We start from the raw sequence: 13,996 nt of genomic DNA, 5'->3' as shown, positions 1-13,996 counted from the left end.
GCGGTGCTGTTTATTTGTCACTAGATGCCTGCGACCATCCGCTGATGATGAATCCGCGTGGATTTTAGTTTTCCCCGTGGGAAATCTCGTGGGAACTCTTTCATTTTCCGGGATAAAAAGTAGCTTATGTCCTTTCCCGGGATGCAAGCTATCGTTGTACCAAATTTCGTCAAAATCGGTTGAACGGATGGGCCGTGAAAAGCTTGCATACAGACAAACAGACAGACAGACGGACAGACACACTTTCGCATTTATAATATTAGTATGGAAAAGTATGGATATACCATTTGAGGCGATCTTGTTACAATACAGGCGATACAGTGTGACTTGTAACGTGTATTTGTAATGTATCAATCGAGCTCTTGGCTCAAGTGTGCTCCATTTTTAACCGACTTCCAAAAAGGAGGTGGTTCTCAATTCGGCCCGTTTTTTACGACTTGCGCTTGCGATGTGCTCTCGCGATGACGCGACCTGCATTGACTTGTAATCAAAGAGAATTCGCGAAAAACCCGACAGTCGAGTGGGGCACGCGGCGCTCGCCGCGAATGATACGTTGTACGTTACAAACTAACGTCGTTACAAATCAGTCTTTGGTTTGAGTTACAAAAACTCGATACATTACACCAAAATGTTACAATTAAATCTCCCGCTTAAAGCTTTGTCCATGGGAAAGTGTAGTAGCACTCTTTGTGCTAATGCAGGTTTATGTGAAACATCTTTTTCAGCATCGGACGTCACGTACGAACAGCATGTTCGGGAGGAAATGAATTAATACGACCACCGCACCGGGCGTGGATTTATATTGCCACTGTGATACCATTGTAGGCTTTTATCGGTTTTTTTCTTTTTTTTTAATGATGGTGCTATCCGAGTGGGCCGTGGGATATTAATGTGACCAAGGGTTCGTGGGTTTACAAACCGAAAAAGTGAATTTTTCCAAATTTGCCGTGAAAACTCGATTATTAACTCGATATTTTCCCGAATAATAGTAGCTTATGTCCGTTTCCAGGACTCAAGATGAAAAGATGCACCGACTTTTGTCAAAATCGGTTAAAAGGTAACAGATAGACAGACACACTTGCGCTGCTTCTTCTTCTTGTGCTGATCCCACGCTATGTGGGGTCCGCAGAACATATCTTCTTGTTCAACTCACTTATGTCCTCCGTCAACGCATTATCCACCCCTTTTACAAGCAAAATACATTCTCTTTCACGCAATCCATTCACTTTTTAACCAATTTTCAAAAAGGAGGTGATTCTCAACTCGACCCGTTTTATTTTGTTTTTTTTACGTATGTACACTGATTATTTCGAGGTTTCTGGACTGACTTGCAATTTTTTTTAATCAACAGTAAAAGTTGCCGTAGTGGTCCCATATTTTTTTGGATCCAACTCCTTAATCCTGATGCTGACCACCTAAGGTATCATATCAGGAAGTGTTCATAGTGAATTGATATTGTAGATACCAAGCAACGACTTCATGTTTGGACTCCAAATCCCAACTCCTCAACTCTGATGATGCAGGGTACAGCACTTATAAACTATAGTGATTCAGGAACTGCGGATCGCCAGACTTCAACATACTTACACGTGTAGATTTTTTTTTTTTTTTAATTTGTAGTGTGTGTTGGAAGTCGGTATTTTTTTATTTTTTTTTATTTTAAGCTTTTTAGTGTGAGTATTCATTCCTTGGTACCTAAAATATCCATTAGTCGGTTTTTAATATTTTTTATTTTTTCCTTCCACATACATAATATTTAACATTATTCTAGTGACATGATACTTTAGCATAATATTAGTATGGATTACTATTACGATTACTTTATACTAAGTATGAGGTAGTATGTGCGATGGACTGTTAAATTAGACGCTAACCGCAGGCTAGTTAGGGCATACAAACAATACGTTGTATTGATTGTATTCGTAGACGGCGACAAACGCTGTATGTGACACACTCACTGAACAGTGATTAACTGTTTACGCTCCGACTTGCCAGTTTGACAGGCAAACTAAATTCAAACCAGTGAAGTAAATAGTATCGAAAATACGACGAAACGCTTCGAGAAAAGGTACGTAGTGCCCTGTCCTTTAGTTTGGCTCGTCTTGGCGGGGGCACTGCCCTGCCCCCTGATCTATAGAAGGGCTATTTTAAACAAAAATCTAACAAGCTTTCAAAATTAATATGACACAAGGGGTCGATTACAGTAAAGTGACAGCTACTGTGTGGAGATCGCAGTCACCTTTGATTGGTCGACAGTCTCTCGCTATTGTTGCAATTCATTGTTGCAACAAAAATACCTAAGCATATGAGTCAAGATACATAGGTAAGTTACTTATAAAATCTTATGGAAAGTGTCGCTTCGATTTTGTTTTGTTTATGCTGTCGTGGTTTTACTGTCAAGGCAGTTGTATTGTATAAGTTCTAATTTACAACTTACAGCTAACCAGCAACCACCAGGGACTTCTTGCTTCAAGGAATCTTTAATTTATTCCATTTCCAAAAACTATAACGAATCCATACTAATATTATAAATGCGAAAGTGTGTCTGTCTGTTTTTCACGGCCCATCCATTAAACCGATTTTGATGAAATTTGGTATAGAGATAGCTTGCATCCCGGGGAAGGACATAGGCTACTTTTTATCCCGGAAAATTAAAGAGTTCCCACGTTATTTTAAAAAACTTAAATCCACGCGGACGAAGTCACGGGCATCATCTAGTATTTAATAAAATCCAAGCCTTTTAAAACCATGTGCCTATTTTTAACCGACTTCAAAAAAAGGAGGAGGTTCTCAATTCGTCGGAATCTTTTTTTTTTCTTTACTCCAACTTAAAAAGCCACCTTAGTAACATAAGGGGTATATATATTACACGAAAATCCCGATACTTGATACCACATCCCCCAAACGACTATCGTAAGCTCGCTCGTTAAGAGCATCCAATTTATGTCAGTGTGTATGTCAGAGCACGCTAAGACGGAAACTGCGGTCAAGGCGCGCCCTTCCAAGCTCCAAAAGAACCATTTAAACCAGACCCCACTCTTACTTCCAACCCTTTTTACCCTCATCAAAAAACAACGAACGCAAACTGCAAGAGCAGCTCACGTTACAATTGCTAAGCCGTCAGACATGACCACTCCAAGCCTTATTTGATGATCAAGTGAAACCTCTTAGAAATCCTTCAAGAGGCTTAAATTAACAGGGAGGGAATATCTTTGCATAGAACTCATTTGGCCAATTATAAATGGCCCCAGATCTACACTAATTTGTACAAGCTAAAGGCTCAAGTTAAATGGATGCTTGTAAGATGTAACGGATTAGAGTCAATAAATAAGGAGCATTACAACCATTCTTGAATAATGTTTCTATCGTCATTTTGGGCCGATTTTGGTGGAATTTTGGTAACGGTGCGATTAATTATTTCTCTGTGCGAATTGAAATTGGTTGTGCAATTAAATCCGGTGTTTAATTAATATTATTTTACACGGCGTTCAGAAGTGTACAATATTGTACTGAATACACGTATTTCCGGTGCAGAATCACCTCAAGCATCAATTTTCATTAGAAAATTGCATACACAGTTAATTAATATTATTGACAACTAGAAGATGACCGCGACTTAGTCCCGTGTACATTTAGGTTTTTTTTTTAATTCATTAAAAAAGGATTTTCCAGGATTAAAAGTAGCATGTCTACAATACAAACTATCTTTGTATGAAATGTCAAAATCAGTTAAAAGGATGGGCCGTGAAAAAGTTACAGACAGACACACTTTCCCATTTATATTATTAGAGGAATATGATTAGTGCTTCATTTGCCGATGTAATAGGATTTTGACATAATATCAAACAACTCACAAAGGCCGGCACCGGCCGGCGGTTCCTCTGGTGCTGCAAATGTTAATGGGCGGTGGTAATCACTTAACATCAGGTGACCCGCCTACTCGTTTGCTCGCTATATCTATTTTTTAAAAAAACTCAATCTGCTGGGTGTAGAACTTGAGATATTGCAATACATAGACAGACTTTCACTTGAATGCTGAAATTTTCAGGGTAAGATGTCCTTAGCAAACGTATTAAACGTACCAAGTATCAATTATCAAGCCTTTCAGATTTATTGGCATTCAAAACCTCTAGTCAAAAACTATAGGGTACTTCCAGAAGTCCTAGAAGACTGAAATTTGGTATGTTGGCTAGGAATTGCATAATAAACAACAGAAAAACTAAGAAATTAGAAATTTTGGAAACTTCGAAAGAATTTTTAAAAATTCCACCCGAGTAGAGACGGGACGGGTCAGCTAGTCTCATTTAACCTTTTGTACTGGTAAGCAGCGAAATAAAACCTTCTAATATAAGTGCCAAAGCCAAGTCTTTGCACCAAAGTACCGCTTCGTATCCCTAATCCCTATTTTTCCCCAAATACCTAACTAAATACCACGCCTTTTCCATGTATCTCTCCTGCGACGTTAATACTACCCGGATTGCGGTATTGGGCGGCAGATATCCTTACCCACATACAGTGCTAGAATTAATATTGGTGTTAAATATACAAAATACATGTATATATACGAGAGCGTACGTTACCTTTGCGGCGATATTTTTTTATTTATTAATTTGATAATATACATATCAAATCACGAATACTTGATCAATAGATTATTATTGAAACTTCATTTTGCCTTTTGGAACTTTTATAGGAATAAAATATCGTGGAAGCATGGGAAAGCCAAAAATTGGGTGTCAAACTCATAACTGAGATGAACCCATAAACTGTCTTCACAAACAGCACATACACAAAAAATACGGATGACTAAGGAACATTTTCTTAACATTTCGAAAATTTTAAAATCACTCTCTCTTTGATATTTATACGCGATCATATTATATTAGAACTCTTAAAAAGTGGTTTCATATTCGGGATGCAAGCTACATAATATATCTATACCAAAATGGGCTGAGAAAATGTAAAAAACAAATAGACAGACACACTTTCGTATTTATAATATTACTATAGTTTATATGAATGTTTCTTGATGTAGATATCAAAATTTTTACTTCTTCTCCTCAGTGTTTTTTTTGTCCTCCAAAATAATTATAAGTTGAAGAAAAGATATGAGTGTAAAAGAAATTAGTAGGCATCTAAAGGACCAACGTAGTGTTCTCGAAAATTCTAAGCTTTTTAGAGCATGAAAGTATCACGTCACCCGCAGAACTCCAGTCACATTAATTATACTCTTCCCAGACCAATTTGTTCCCAACACTTTGTTTCCGCCACTCTTCATTAATTTTATACCAGAAAACTGGCAGAGCAGTATTATTAGAGAAGATGTCACTTCACTTCACGTCGTCAAAGTAAAAATAATAATTTAAGGGTTAACAAATAAATTGCAATTACTAACAACATTTTAGTTCCTAATCTATACATCAACATCATTTTCTTTATCAACGTGACAGATAGCCTAGTGCATACCTGAGAGTTCTCCATTATGTTCTTAAAGAGCAACTGCAAGAGCACTGTCAGTAGTGGTTCGGCGATGGGTTGATCATGATGATTATGATAAGCGCTATCATTTTATCATGAGCATAAAAGTAGCCTAATCCGTTGCTCCGTTGCGTTGTGATTGAAGGACAAACCAATAAACCAACAGCACTTTCGCATTTATAATACTCTGATCACAGCCAAGCCTTTTCGTCAAAGTATACAATTTCATTGAACATTTTCGTGTTCCAACTTGCACAATATAAAGTTAAGCGTCCTTTGAATAAATTCTTCGCTACGGCGCGGTGCTTTCAGGGCATTCTGAAACAATGTTCATACATTTTTGCTGAAAAGCCGACTTGTTCTAACATGTTTAAGCTTAAACCGACAAAAATGCTACTTTATTTGAAATTATAACTAATTGGTTCTAGGTTTTTGTTTACTTTTAGTAATGGATTTTCATTTGACTACACTATGAAAAACTAAAAAATACTTTTATCTTTGAGTCCGACAAACTATAAAGTCACCATGATTTTCAAACGATAGTCCATTTTCCTGCATAAGGACGCCTTATCACTGAATCAGATCATAGCGGAGATGTGTTCAAATCTGATCTGTTAACATAACAAGATGTGTAAAGCAAACCAATATTTTTTTTGAGTAATACCTGATTTTACCACGTCGTTTGAATGGTCTGATACATCTCTATCTATCCATCCATCTTTGCTTCAGTGGCAGCAGAGCAAAGATACGTGTCGTCTAGTCGACCAATTAGACTTTAGTGAGATGAGATAAAATTAAGATCATCTATAGACATAGGTATAATTTTATATTGGTTAAGAAGAGTAGGCTGATGATGATCTTATAAATAAAGGTTTATGATTGATCTGCTTAACACAGCTCCGCACCGCTTCGCTTCAGTAGATGAGCACCCTTAGAAAGAAATTTGAAGATCTTCTTTATATGCTATGGAAGATCCTAGACCAAATACGACCCTAACCAATGAGCGCTCAGCCTTAGACATGAAATAAAGTACACCGATAACCTGATTCGCAGAAACTGAAAAATGGTTGTAATAACCGCATATTCGTATAAACAGAACCAAATAAGCATACTTAAGGGCCTTTGTGTTATCGCGAACATTCCATGGCCTCGAGCCATGAATTCAGAATTCCATAAAACAAGCATTCCAAGGAAATCGGCAGAAAAACATCGCCATGGGAGTTGTGAACCATTATGCGCCCTATCGGAGAAGTTTGACATGCAACGAGTATTATGGGATAACGTATCTATCTACGTATTCTGAAGCCCTTAACTTAGGGTTGCCCCTCGTATCTAGGAGGCAGTACTACAGTAGCAAATATCCAAAAAATTGGTTGCACTAGAAAGTTATCTACATAGGTATTGTTGATTTTGACCTAGTTTATGTTAGTCATATGCGAAATATTTTGTCTTGGAAAACGAAAAAAAAATTGCATAAAAAAAACATACAAAAAGCATTTTAGATTTGCTACAGTATACGTACGTATTTCAATTAAATGTTAAAAATAAATATGTTTGTAGACATAGAGATTACGACTTTGTTTTGGCAGAGCCTTTTTAATAAACAACAGAAAATGAGACAAGGCACAATGGACTAGTCAAAAATATAATTAAAATGTGAAAATAATTCATATTTCTAAGTCCCCTTTGTTATCCTGTATTTCCAAAAAGTGTTCCAACAATGTGTCCAAAAAATTCTTGTTTGGAATTTCCTGAAGAGGCATCCCTGCCCTCAAGTTTCACAGTTTCCGTTTTTTTTTGTTACATTTTTTTATCTACTTTCTCGATGTTTAAACAGGAACCGCCTGAGGACTTGTTTGTTTGTTATCTTTAATTGAGGAAAAAGTATGAAAAATAATATTTGAGATTTTCCCTTTTATATGACAAAGTAATTTTACGATACAATATGATTTTTTACAAATGTATAATTTTGTAAATCTACTTAATATAGGTACGAAACTTCGTTGTGACTTTTGAACTTTTTTTTTGTCAGTCTATAAACTACTGAAATCAGATTGTACGGGAGCGGTGTGCAGGCTCGACCGTACCAAAGGGGAGATCTCCCACCGAGCGGTTGGTTGTGCTCGGTAGAGCCAGCTGGGCCGACGGTTATGTCTTGAAACTTCTATATATAGTCCAGATTGCAGAAAACTCCGTTAGTGCGATTACTATCGGCGGTACATTTGTTCGGGACTACGTCATCGATTGAACAGCGCCATCTCGTTTCTATTGTGGTAACCGCCACAAGATATTACAGGAACAAACCCTTGTGTCAACAAATTGGTATAATAGTGTTATCATTAAAAAAAACTTTTTCCTTTTAGAAATATGCGCTAAAAGTCCGCAAAAAAATTTTTTACGAGACATTTCACCGCGATTAATAGCCTCATCTGGTGACAGAAGGGCTGGCTCATTTTTTGCGCAACGGATCAGCCGGGCTGTCCAGCGCGGAAATGCAGCCAGTATTCTTGGCACCATTCCACGCGGTCATGATTTATAGAGAAATTAGATAAGGCTAACTATGTTAGATAAATAAGTTTTTTTTGTGTAATTTATTTGGATTTGGCTTTTTAAAAATAAAACTTTAAAATTACAAAAAAAAAAAAAAAAGTCCGCAATTTTTCTCTTTTCTTTAAATCTCTATAGTTTCTAGTAAGTATAGTGTTCTATAGTTTTAATTTAAACTATTGAATGATTAATTTTAATTTCGTTTAATTTCAGGTAAGAAATGCTGTACTGGTGAAAATAAAACCTTTTAAACAGTAAGCCATTATTAATTTTATAATATTTTTACACTATTTTAAGTTTTTTTCACTAAATAGGCATGCGATCTGCAATCATATCAAATAGTAGGTACATGAGTGAATATTAGTAGACTAGCTTACGCTCGCGACTTCGTCCGCGTGGACTACACAAATTTCAAACCTCTATTTCACCCCTTAGGGATTCAGTTTTTAAAAATCCTTTCTTAGCGGATGCCTACGTCATAATAGCTATCTGCATGCCAAATTTCAGCCCGATCCGTCCAGTAGTTTGAGCTATGCGCTGATAGATCAGTCAGTAAGTCAGTCAGTCACCTTTTCGTTTTATATATTGCAGATGATAATGCAACGCTTCCACCTTAGGTAAAAAAGTTAAGTGGTAGGAAAATTAAAACCGTGAGTTTATTCCAATTTATTTCAATACAAATTAAATTGACTGATGAAAGCAAATGAATAAATGAAATAAAATGAGATATCAACATACAGCTCAAGCTTCTGGGTCTATTTTCTTCATACTGAAAATAGACCCTCTACATCATGGACCCATCGCTGGCTCACTACTGAGCATGAGTGTCCTCTCAGAATGAGAAGGATCTGGCCATACTCTACCACGCTGGCCAAGTTCGGATTGGCAGACTCACCCACCTTTGAAAACATTATGGATAACTCTCAGACATGCAGGTATCCTCACGATGTTTTCCTTCACCGTTAGTAAGCGATATTTAATTGCTTAACACGCACATAACTCTGAAAAATTAGAGGTGAGCCCAGGACGGAACTCCCGACCCCCGAATAGGAGTCCAACGTCTTAATCACTAGGCTATCACAACTTACGGGCTATCACCGCTAAAGTAAGAAAGAATTTTGAGAAATTCCACCCGAGTAAGGTCGGGGTGGGTTAGCTAGTAATTTCATGTAATTTAACAATTATTTACCGTTCCCCTTTCGTATTCTATTAATTAAAATATCTATACTACCATACAAAATTATCTAACTACTCATTTTCATTACTATTCCACTGTACAATTAACCCAAAAATACGCTATTTCGTCAGTCAAGGGTGCAGCCGTGAGCCGACAATAATAATTACAAAACCTAATTTGCATTTTTACCGTGCTGCAAATGTTATCGCATGTTCTTATAATGTTTACATCAACATTTTGAATAATTTTCAGTAGGTACCTACGTTATATTCCCTGAAATCTGTTTGCTACGCTACTGCAACCCTATCTAGTATCTAGAATTAAGAGAAGAATTAGGTTATCTATCTATGGCTATCTATGGTTATCGTTACCAGAAATGAAATAAATATGTAGTCCGTACAAAATGAGTTTTATTAGTATGATTTGAGTCCTTATTTTAAAAGAGAACCGTACTTTTGACATGACAATTGACAAGTTAAAATGGCGCGTGAGAACTCATTTTGTACGCATTATATTTATTTCATGTAGGACAGCCTGTGTCACTGGTTAGGCAAGCAGTCAATGAATCGAGGTAAGAACATTGTACAGTCCGCGGCAGAGAACAATGTACATTGACCTTTAGAAGGAGATAGTGGATTTGTAGAGCGTTGTCTCTGTCGTTGAGACCGACAAAACGTCATATAGATATGAGTGACAGAGACAACGCTCTACAAAGCTGAAATGTCATTCGAAAGGCCACTGTACATTACTTTCTGCCGCGTACTGTAAGCAAAAATGTATTGCAGACAGTAAAGAGCCTGAATCACTACCCCTATTATAAATGCTAAAGTGTGTTTGTTTGTTGGTTTGGTGGCTTTTCCTTCAATCACGTCGCAATACAGAGCAACGGATTGGCGGGAATTTGTGCATGGTTATCAGTTATGAGTCGTCAGGTAATAGTGACAGAGACAACGCTCTACAAAGTCCAAATGTTATTCTAAAGGCCGATGTACACTATTTTCTGCCGCGTACTGTATGTCCTTTTCTAAGAGAAGAAGAAGATAACTTATTATTAAGACACTAGGGCTCTGCCTGAAAATCAGCGCTGCAGTAGTCAAATACTGCAGCATCATGCTGAGGCAGTAGCCTTTTCAGCTCAAACAAGACATCATTTTTCTTTTTAGTACTGTCGAGCTCGTAGTTTTAAGCTTACCTAGTTTTAATTTTTTTAATTTGTAACATTTGGTTTGTATGTTTTGCTTTTTAACCGACTTCAAAAAAAGGAGGAGGTTCTCAATTCGTCGGAATCTCTTTTTTTTTTTATTTTTTTTTTTTATGTATGTTCCCCGATTACGCGAAGACGCCTGGACCGATTTTGAAAATTATTTTTTTGTTTTTTTGTCTTTTCTTGTTTTGTGAGCTGAATACACTTTTATTTATTTATTTATTTATTTTTATTTATTTTTTAAGTCAGAAAAATAGATCGTAGATTTCATAATACCTTTTATTTCTTACGTGTAAGCAACGTTCCTCCCGCGTCTTTATCTAACCTCCCGGCGTCTGCCCCATTAACCCCGCCTGAAGATAATCGCCGATTCTAACACTTCGTTGCCTCGCAAATGAATGTGTTTTTCGGAAAAAATCTCACCCGTAAAATGTCTTTGGTGGAAATTATATGATTTTTCCCTTATAGCTATAAATAGTTCACTCTGCTTTATTTAATTACTAGATGATGCCCGCGACTTCGTCCGCGTGGATTTAGGTTTTTGAAAATCCCGTGGGAACTCTTTGATTTTTCGGGATAAAAAGTAGCTTATGTCACTCTCCAGGTTTGTATCTATACCCATGCACATCAAAATCACGTCAATCCGTTGCACCGTTGCGACGTGATTGAAGGACAAACCAACAAACAAACACACTTTCGCATTTATAATAAGGGTAGTGATTAATACTAGTATGTTTGTTTGTTGGTTTGTCCTTCAATCACGTCGCAACGGAGCAACGGATCGACGTGATTTTTGCATGGGTATCGTTTAAGACCTGGAGAGTGACATAGGCTACTTTTTATCCCAAAAAATCAAAGGTTTCCCACGGAATTTTTAAAACCTAAATCGATGTGGCCGCTGTATCCACCGTGGCGTGTGGAAGTCAAGAGACCTATGTCCAGCTGTGGACGTCTATTGGTTGATGATGGTGATGATGAAATCCATGTGTACGAACTCGCGGACATCAGCTAGTATCTAAATAACGATACGTTGTTTTCCATTAAAGCCCGCTATACTGAAACACAAATTATTATACTTGAAAGTTTTCACATTAGCGCGTGTAACAACAGTGACGTAGCTGCCGCGATGACGAACACGAATCGCCGCCATTACCTTGATGAAGAAAGTATTTTATTTCCCCAAGTTACGCAATACCCGCTAATTGCTTCCTAGGAGGCAATACGTAGCTACTAGCTACTGAAAACAACATACAATTCCGTTTTCACAATGTGAAGAGTGACGTATCTAGAAAGAGAATGTTCAATTTTCAAAATCCTTTCTTAGCAAATGTCTGCGTCATAATACCTTTCTGCATTCTACATGCTGAATTTCAGCCCGATCCGTCCAGTAGTTTGAGCTGTGCGTTGATAGATCAGTCAGTTAGTCAGTCAGTCAATCAGTCAGATTTTCCTTTTATACATATACTAGCTGATGCCCATGACTTCGTCCGCGTGGAAAGGTTTTTTAAACATCCCGTGGGAACTCTTTGATTTTCCGAGATAAAAAGTAGCATATGTCACTCTTCAGATCTTTATGTCATACCCATGCAAAGAATCACGTCAATCCGTTGCACCGTTGCGCCGTGATTCAAGGACAAACCAGCAAACAAACACACTTTTGCATTTATAAGGGTGCTGATAGAATATTCATTACGAAAAACCATTATTTTACTCACTTTTAACAAATCTTGAACTGAATTTCTTAGGATAATAATCCTAAGAAAACCTTCGGCTGAAAACTGTGGCAATAGCCGATTAATCGGCTTAGGCCAGAAATCAACCTTCGTTCGGACTGAGATATGTTGTGGCCGTATGGTAATAATTAAATGCGGCAACGGTGGAAGATGTTTATTGAGAGCCGGCTTATGATCTACTCTTCTTATGCGCTAACAATACCAATAAAGAAATCTTACATACTATTGTTTAATCTTATTGCTTAACTACCTAACCTACATAATTTAGCATCACCTCTCTTTCAATCCGATGTGCAGGCAACCTACTTCGATATATTGAGGAGTTGCATTTTTATGTTACAGCTAATATGAACATGCTACGTTTAAACTGACAATTCGTACATATTACAGGACATTACCAATATTACTACCTAATTTTATAATAACCTTCCATTACTGAACTAGAAATTAGATGCAGATAGTTACTAAGTAAAATTATTGTGACAAAATCATGTACATGGTAACTGCAATCACATGGAAAATGTGTGTTCAAAATCAATTTCGAACTCCGATTTAGCAAAATGACCGGGAAATCGCTGATCGGAAACAGGAGGGCCGCCATTGTCTCCCGGAAGTGAGGCTTTGCAGCCGTACCCCCGGAAATGGCCTGTGGTATGGTGGTACGTACACTGACCACTGCACTGGGGGCTTGTAATGGTGGTAAGAGGGGCTGTCGGGTTTGGAGTGAACTTTGGATGTATGTTTGTAGCATCATGTTCTTTGTAACTTCGTTCTTTTTGTCAGGCCAAGTGCGTGGCGGGCCACGCGCAGTGAAGGGTTCTGTAGTCACAATCCTCGAAAAACAGATATAACTCCTTAACCTGTGAACCCTACTTAGCCATGATAGTTTTCCTTCAAAATTGATTATATATACTACAGCTGTGAATTTTTTCACGTTCCTATATACTACCATTTGGCTGATAGAGTGGGGGGAGACACTTGACTCTAATAAAAATTACGTTTTCGAAGAACGAAGAAGAAATACAACCGTTTTAAGTTTGCGTTTGCCAGTAGTGAAATACTCGTGAGTATTGTAAACTGCAATACTGCAATCATGATTGATGAGTGATGAGCACGATGAGCACTTCATCACGGACACTTTGACGGTCCGGAGCATTAATTAGCTTCTACACTAATGGTCAAAGATAAAATAGTGATACCTAATAAATAAAAGCACTTCTAAATTCAAATCCGATTCCCATGGCAACAGCCTCTGTTATACTCTGAAGGAGAAAATCACTTCGTTTAAAATGCTGAGAGTAAAAACGCTTTACAATGGCTGAACCAGGCTTCTCGGCGCAGAGTAACTTGAGTATTAATTTGTGAAGCCCTCGCAGAATAAATTAGTAACCACAACCAGGCGACTTAATAATAAGTCAAAGTGGAAATTGGAACTCAAAATTATCACCACATACCTACATTTTTCACACGACTGGCCAAAAAAGGAGCTTTATGTTTTTGAGTTTATTTGCCTAAATGCCTAAATGACTGAACAGATTTAGATGAATGGGATTAGAATCCTTACATCATTACCCAAGTAACACTGGGTATAATTTTTTTGAAAAAATTTAATATCCAAAAATTTAATTTAAGGTGTTTTTAATTATTTAACCTAAAAAAATCTGAAACTAAGTTTTGTTTATTATTATTTAAACTATTTTGTTCGATAAAAGTTGGCAGAACCGATGGCCGATGGGGCAGACGTGTTCTGGAGTGGAGACCGCGTACCGGTAAGCGCAGTGTAGGACGACCCCCCGCCCGCTGGACCGATGACCTGAAGAAGGTGGTGGGGAGCGGTTGGATGAGGAAGGCGGAGGA

The 13,996-nt window shown here is 37.5% G+C and overlaps 1 protein-coding gene across 6 annotated transcripts in view; it reads left to right on the top strand.

Moving 5' to 3' along the window:
• The window catches only part of LOC117996763 (uncharacterized), a 441,299-nt gene that overhangs the window by 314,733 nt on the left and 112,570 nt on the right, over positions 1–13,996 (top strand). The window contains exon 2 of one of the 6 annotated variants that reach the window (XM_069509396.1): positions 8,239–8,279. The exons of the other annotated variants lie outside the window; for them this stretch is intronic. The gene's annotated coding sequence lies outside the window, so the exon portion shown is untranslated. The remainder of the gene's footprint in view (positions 1–8,238; positions 8,280–13,996) is intronic. 6 annotated transcript variants of the gene reach the window in all.

Source organism: Maniola hyperantus, chromosome 3 (genome assembly GCF_902806685.2).
Source record: "Maniola hyperantus chromosome 3, iAphHyp1.2, whole genome shotgun sequence".
NCBI lineage: Eukaryota > Metazoa > Arthropoda > Insecta > Lepidoptera > Nymphalidae > Maniola > Maniola hyperantus.
The sequence above is the reverse complement of the archived record's forward strand: the minus strand, read 5'-3'. Positions and strand labels throughout refer to the sequence as shown.